Raw genomic sequence first — 5,939 nt, 5'->3', positions numbered from 1 at the left:
AGGGGCGGGGCGGGGGCGGAGATTTGGGGAAGGAGTTGGACGAGGGGCAGGGGTGGAGTTGGGGTGGGGCCGGGGCCGAGGGGGGTTGAGCACCCACTGGCGCCAGTAGAAGGTGGTGCCTATGGTAGGGAGAGGAGAAGCTGAAGACTGGAAAGGGAACGTGAGGCTTTTCTGGGGAGGGAGATGCTGGAAGGAAATGGAGGGTGAAAGACAGGGAAAGGGGGTAAGGAAAGTAGAGAGAGAAGGAATAAAACTGTTCAATATTATGGAAAGAAAACACAATCACTTAAATCAGTCCCTTTGTTCATGAAAAAAACTAGTTTGAGGCCTTAAATTATTCTTGCAGATTTTGGACACTCTCTTCTCTGTGTTCTGATTATTACACTATCATTGAATTGGTTGGAATTCTCACATTGCCGGACTGCAAATATAGCATCTATTTTCAAGGCTGTTCTTTCTGCTCGGTATTTTCTTTTCTCTCTCTTTCTTTCAAGCTGTTTGGTTTTTAAAGGAGCAGCACCTTTTTTTCCTGCATGAGCTCCGGACTGTGTGCTGGGCATCCCAGGTCTGCAGGCTGATGGGATCTCACCAGTCTGTGCTTGTGGCCCTGTGCCAGTCTACCTAGGGAATACCAGCAGCTCTGCCAGTTCTACTGAGCAGCATAGGCCAGTGTGAGTCTACCATGCCCTGCACCCCAGACCTCCTCCCTCACCCAAACTCCCTCCCAGAGCCGTTGGCAGAGTTTGGGCGGAGCGGGTTCTGGGCACCACCAACATTTCTACAAACCTGCCCCCCCTGCCCCTCTCAGGGTTATGACCGATCCAGCCTTTCCCCCTCACAGACTCTCTGGCCACCCCCACAGCCCAGCGTTCCCCATCCCCCACCTCCACCCCCCAGCAATGTCTCCCCAGGGTGAATCCCTCACAGCCCAGCACACAGAGCTCAGTGTCAAATCGCTCAGGGTTGTCGGGCAGATCCTGCCGGGCGTGTCCCCATCTCACATGTCTCCGATCCTCAGACAGGGCGAGCTGGGGATGAGCCGTGTCTGGATCCAGAGTCACCGTCACTGGGGACAGAGAGAATCAGAGCGTGAGGGGCAGAGCTCAGCCCTGGGGGAGGCGGGGACCATTTCTCACACTCCCCAGCAGCCCTGGTCTGGCTGGGACAGGCCTGGATCCCAGGGAGCTGCCTCTGCCCTGGGCGCCTGACACCGAGCAGAGACGTCACTGCAGCTCTCAGCCTGGGCAATGGGACCCACTTTTGTACATTCACATTTGGTGACAGAGGCTGCAGCCCCCTGCTCCCCAGCTGGCTGTAGCTCAGATGGCAGAGGCTGGAGCATAGGGGCCGACTCCGTGGGTGCTCCGAAAAATTGGGCGGCTCTCCCCCCCCGCCCAGCTCACCTCCACCTCCGCTCCGCCTCCTCCCCTGAGCGCACCGCGTGCCTGCTTCCCCCCCAGCTCCCATCACTTGCACCTGTTTTCGCTCGGCCAGGAGGGAGGGGGCAGGAGGGGGAAGGCAGCACGCTCGGGGAAGAGGTGGGGCCAGGACGGGGATTTGGAGAAGGGGTTCAATGGGGCAGGGAGGGGGCTGAGACTTTGGGGAAGGGGTTGGAATGGGGGTGGGGTGGGGGTGGGGAAAGGGTGGAGTCGGGGTGGGGCCCGGGGGCGCGAGCACCCACCGGCACTGGGGGAAGTTGGCGCCTATGGTCTGGAGAGGAAAAGGGTCACAGAGATGAGAGCACCTGGTCTCTCATTTACAACGCCAGCCTGGGGAGCTGCTCCTCTGCCCTGAGTGCCTGGGACCCAGCAGAGATGCCCTGGCAGCTCCTCTCCCGGCTGCTGGGACCTGCTGTGAGGGCTGCAGAAACTGCCTCTCTCCCCCCTCCCCTGCTGGGGCTGCGCCTTGGAGGGTGAGCGAGGAGGAACCTGACGTTGTGCAGAGGGGAGTGAGAGGAGGGAGGCACCAGATATAAACCCAGGGGGAAGCTGCACACTGAGCCCATCAGTGCAGGTTCTCAGCATTTAGTGTTTGTGTTTCTATTTCTTGGGCGGGTGGGGGGTGTCACAGTCGGTGTTGGTTTAGTTTGTGTCTTTACCTACTTGTTTATAAAACTGTCTTCATACATTTTTTTTTCTCTGAAGTGAAAAGCTTAATCCTTTCTCAATAAGCTGGCCAAATGCTTCACTGATACAACTCAGAAGCAAACAGTGAAATACAAGTACAGAGCCAATATTTATAACTTCAAATACAAGAATGATACACACATACAGACAGCATAAGCATAACCAGCAAATGACAACCTTTTCATAGACACCTCACTTCACCATCTTTGTACAAGATTTGTTGCAACTATATGACAGTGGTTGCAATAATGGTCTATATGGTCATAGTTCAATTAGATAAGGTCACACCCCTATCTGCTCTCAATGGACTTGCCTGGGAACGTTCCATCTGGAGTCTAGGTCATGGCTTCTGCTGTGACTAAGCGAAATCAGGCATGGATGTGGGACTTGCCCATGTGACTCTAAACACCATCTTGTTACCTGTAATTTTCCACTCTCTCCGCTGAGGGCTTTGTTTGAAACAATGGGGGTTTCCATCCACAAGCTATAAAAGGCCCTAGACACATCTCCATTTGGCCTCTTTCCTGCTCAGACCTCTTGATGATGACCTTATACTAATGGGAGCGTTCTAACCAAAGGACTGAGGACCGTCCAATGATTCAGAAGCAACCAGAGACTTAAAAAGCCAACAGTTTATTCCATCACTGCTACAAGCGTGATCCAAGAACTTTGCAATTCTTGTATGTATTTGATTCCTTCAACCAATTTTAACTCTCACCTTCCTTCCTTTCCAGAAATAAACCTTTATATTTTAGATACTAAAGGGCTGGCAACAGCATGATTACTGGGCTCAGATCTGAGTTGTATATTATTGACCTGGGTATGTGGCTGGTCCTTTAAGATCAGAAGAACCCTTTCGGTTGATGAAATTGGGTTCCAATAACCACTCATCAGTAATTTCAGTGGTTTTGGTGGCGATATAAAGCCTGGAATGACTAAGGAGGCTGCTTTTCTGACTTCTTGGTAGCCAGTGTGGTGAAACAGAAGTTAACTTTTGTTGCTGGTTTGATTTATCTTATGGGAGCAAAATCACCATTTTGGGGGTATGTCTGCCCCATTTCTCAGCACTTTGGCTTGAATTTGGTATTCTGAGTTGTGACCCACTAAGGCACAGTGAGAGATGGCTTTTGCTCCTCTGCCTACTGCTAATGACAGTGAAGCCGCAAAGTCAACAGCAGAGCCAGAGCCAGAAGCTACATCTTCTATCTTTGCTGTTCTCTTCTTTCCCCGTTTGGGTGCGTTTGCCTTATCTTGCCACCTAGGAAATGGGATTGGACTTTAACAAGAGACACCACAACAATGACAGCTCCAGCCCATCTCAGCTGATCTCTCTGATTTCCCCAGGACAGCTGTTACCTTCTTCAAAACCATCCAAGAGACTGTCACATAAGGAACTTTCCTTCTAAAAACACTCCCAGCTGAAGAGAAAGGGCACAGGGGATGCTGTTAAAGACAAGCCTTACTGACTACTTTACATTTCCATTGCTTTAACTCTGTCTCCGTTTCTCTCTGTGTTTCAGTAACACACTAGGAGGGATGTGAGAGGTGTGTTTGCAATGGGACTAAGCGGGCTGAAGTCTCTCTCTACCAAACCGCCAGCCTTGTTTCACCCGTTCAGTGTTGGACCGTGACAGGGGCACGTTAACACCTTTCACTCTTTCGGGCCCCTTGAGCCTGTTTAAATGACCACAGAAGTTCCCGCCCCCTGTGTGAGTGGCATGGGGGACTGAGCGTCTTTTCTCCTTTCTCCCCTCTAGGATGTCAGAAGCCCCATAGACGGGGTGTGGCTCCTCCCCCTGCACACGCCATTAGTCTGGCCACAGGCTGAGACAACACAACTGTCCCAGGGCACAACTGCAATGTGGTGAAGGTGACACGTGGGTCGGAATCTCCTTTGGTTTATTACAAACCCGGGTTTCTGCATTTCCTACGAAACTAAATCTGTTTTCTAAATCGCTTCTCTGCTCAGGCTGCATCTACGCCCCTTTGTGTCGGTAGAACGTATGTCGCTCAGGCGTGTGAATGAGCCACCCCCGAGTGACACAGTTACACTGACCCAAGCGCCGGTGTGGGCAGGGCTATGTCACTGGGAGAGCTTCTCCTGCCAACATGGCTACGGCTCTCGCTGGGGGTGGGGAGTCTCAGCGGCTACACTCGAGAGCTAACGGCGGGGCCACTGCACCGGTGCCAGCGTGAGCTCCCCAGAGCAGCCACCACCTCAGGGCAGGGATGATGGCCCTGACTGGGGTCACAGTACGGGCCTGTCACCTCCAGGGCACTGGGTTCTCTTCTGCCCCCGGCAGGAGTGAACAAACGTCTGTATGACGTGGTGACCATTCACAGACCGGTGAGGAATGAGCTGGTGTGAGGGGAGCTGATCTCAGTCCAGTGGCAGGTGGGCAGATGGCCACAGAACAATGACCAGCAGGAACACTGGAATCTATTGGCCATCAAAGCATGGAGGCCGAGGAGTGAATTGCCCACGGGACCGAACTCATCCTGTCCCCAGAGCTGGTCTCGGTAAATCGGGGTGAAGCACATTGACGGGACACCTCGGGGAAGCTTGCACAGCCATTGCTGGGGCTGCAGCTATTCTGTGGCTGGATACACAGAGACTCATTCTCCAGTCCCTCAATTCAGCATTTGTCACGGGCAAGAAATTCAGAGTAAAATACGACAATAAAATATGATAATGATTAATGGGGAAAAACCTGTTTCTTTCTAGGTGTGAAACAGGGAAGTTCCAGCAGCTGGAGGACACGTCTCCTGATCTGGAAATTAGTCTTGGTTATTGGTGCCAAGAAAACCAGTGCTCTGAAGGAGACTGAGGAAAATCAAAGGTACCGAGAAGGGAGCTAGGGGGGAAACGTTTCGGATTTCCGGAAGTGACGGGCTCCGACCAATTAGTGGCAATAGATGCTAACATAAAACTGAAACAAATCAGAGTGAACCAATAAATTATCATTCCTGACTCAGGGGAAAAGGCTGGGTGGGGCCATGTGCCAAGGCAACAGCAAACAGTTCATAATCTGCAGTCATTTGAATGTGATTCATTTTTCCACTAACAAGTTTCTCTGAAGTGGTGAGAAATCCAGGGTCCAGGGGAAGGGAGCCATGGCCCATTCTCCTGTCGGACAGTCCAGTCGTGGCTTAGTCCTGTTTATACATAGAGAAAAGAGTCCAATACAAACAGTTTAATCCAGCGAGAAAGTCAGTCCATTGGCGGATAGAGCCGGGAGCTGGTGGGGGGCAGAGCTGGATTCTACCTCACTGTCTGACCTCTCCCTGTCTCGATCGTTACAGTGTGGAGAGGAACAATGACAGACCCCACAGGAGGGTGCTGGTTTGATGCTTAACCACACGGCGAAGGACCGAGAGCCCCAAATTCCCCCTGGTGCTTTGGGAGCCAGGTTTGCTGTTTGAATTCTGCAGTTCAGATGACGTCAGGCCTGGGCGTTTCTCTGGCCTTAGGGGCCTGCTTTGCTCACAGCTGTGATGGCCGAGTGGCTAAGGTGTTGAACTCGAAATCCAAGAGGGTTTCCCTGCGCAGGTTCAAATCCTGCTCACAGCAAGGCCAGTGTTTTAGCCACAGCCCGTCTAAGAGGCCGGGGTGGCTGAGCCTCCCCCAAACGGCCGCCCATGCAGGGGGGAACACTGGGGATGTGGAGCGAGTCACCCCTCCGTGGGCCCATTGTCATCTTTCGAGTGCTGGAAGCGAAGCTCCAGAGAAGTGGGGGCCCAGCCTGCACCCCTTTCCGCTCTGCCTCTTAACGCGATGGCCTGCGCTGCCTCCTCCCATCCCCCCTCCGCCTC

General features: G+C 52.9%; 1 non-coding gene across 1 annotated transcript; it reads left to right on the top strand.

Annotated features, from left to right (window-relative positions):
- Positions 1-5,615: 5,615 nt before the first annotated feature.
- Positions 5,616-5,697, top strand: TRNAS-CGA. Its single transcript has one exon. It is a non-coding gene; the product is annotated as a tRNA-Ser (tRNA).
- The last annotated feature ends 242 nt before the right edge of the window (positions 5,698-5,939 follow it).

Source organism: Mauremys mutica, chromosome 10 (assembly GCF_020497125.1).
Source record: "Mauremys mutica isolate MM-2020 ecotype Southern chromosome 10, ASM2049712v1, whole genome shotgun sequence".
NCBI classification, from domain to species: domain Eukaryota; kingdom Metazoa; phylum Chordata; order Testudines; family Geoemydidae; genus Mauremys; species Mauremys mutica.
Note: the sequence above shows the minus strand (reverse complement) of the source record. Positions and strands in the feature narration are given on the sequence as shown.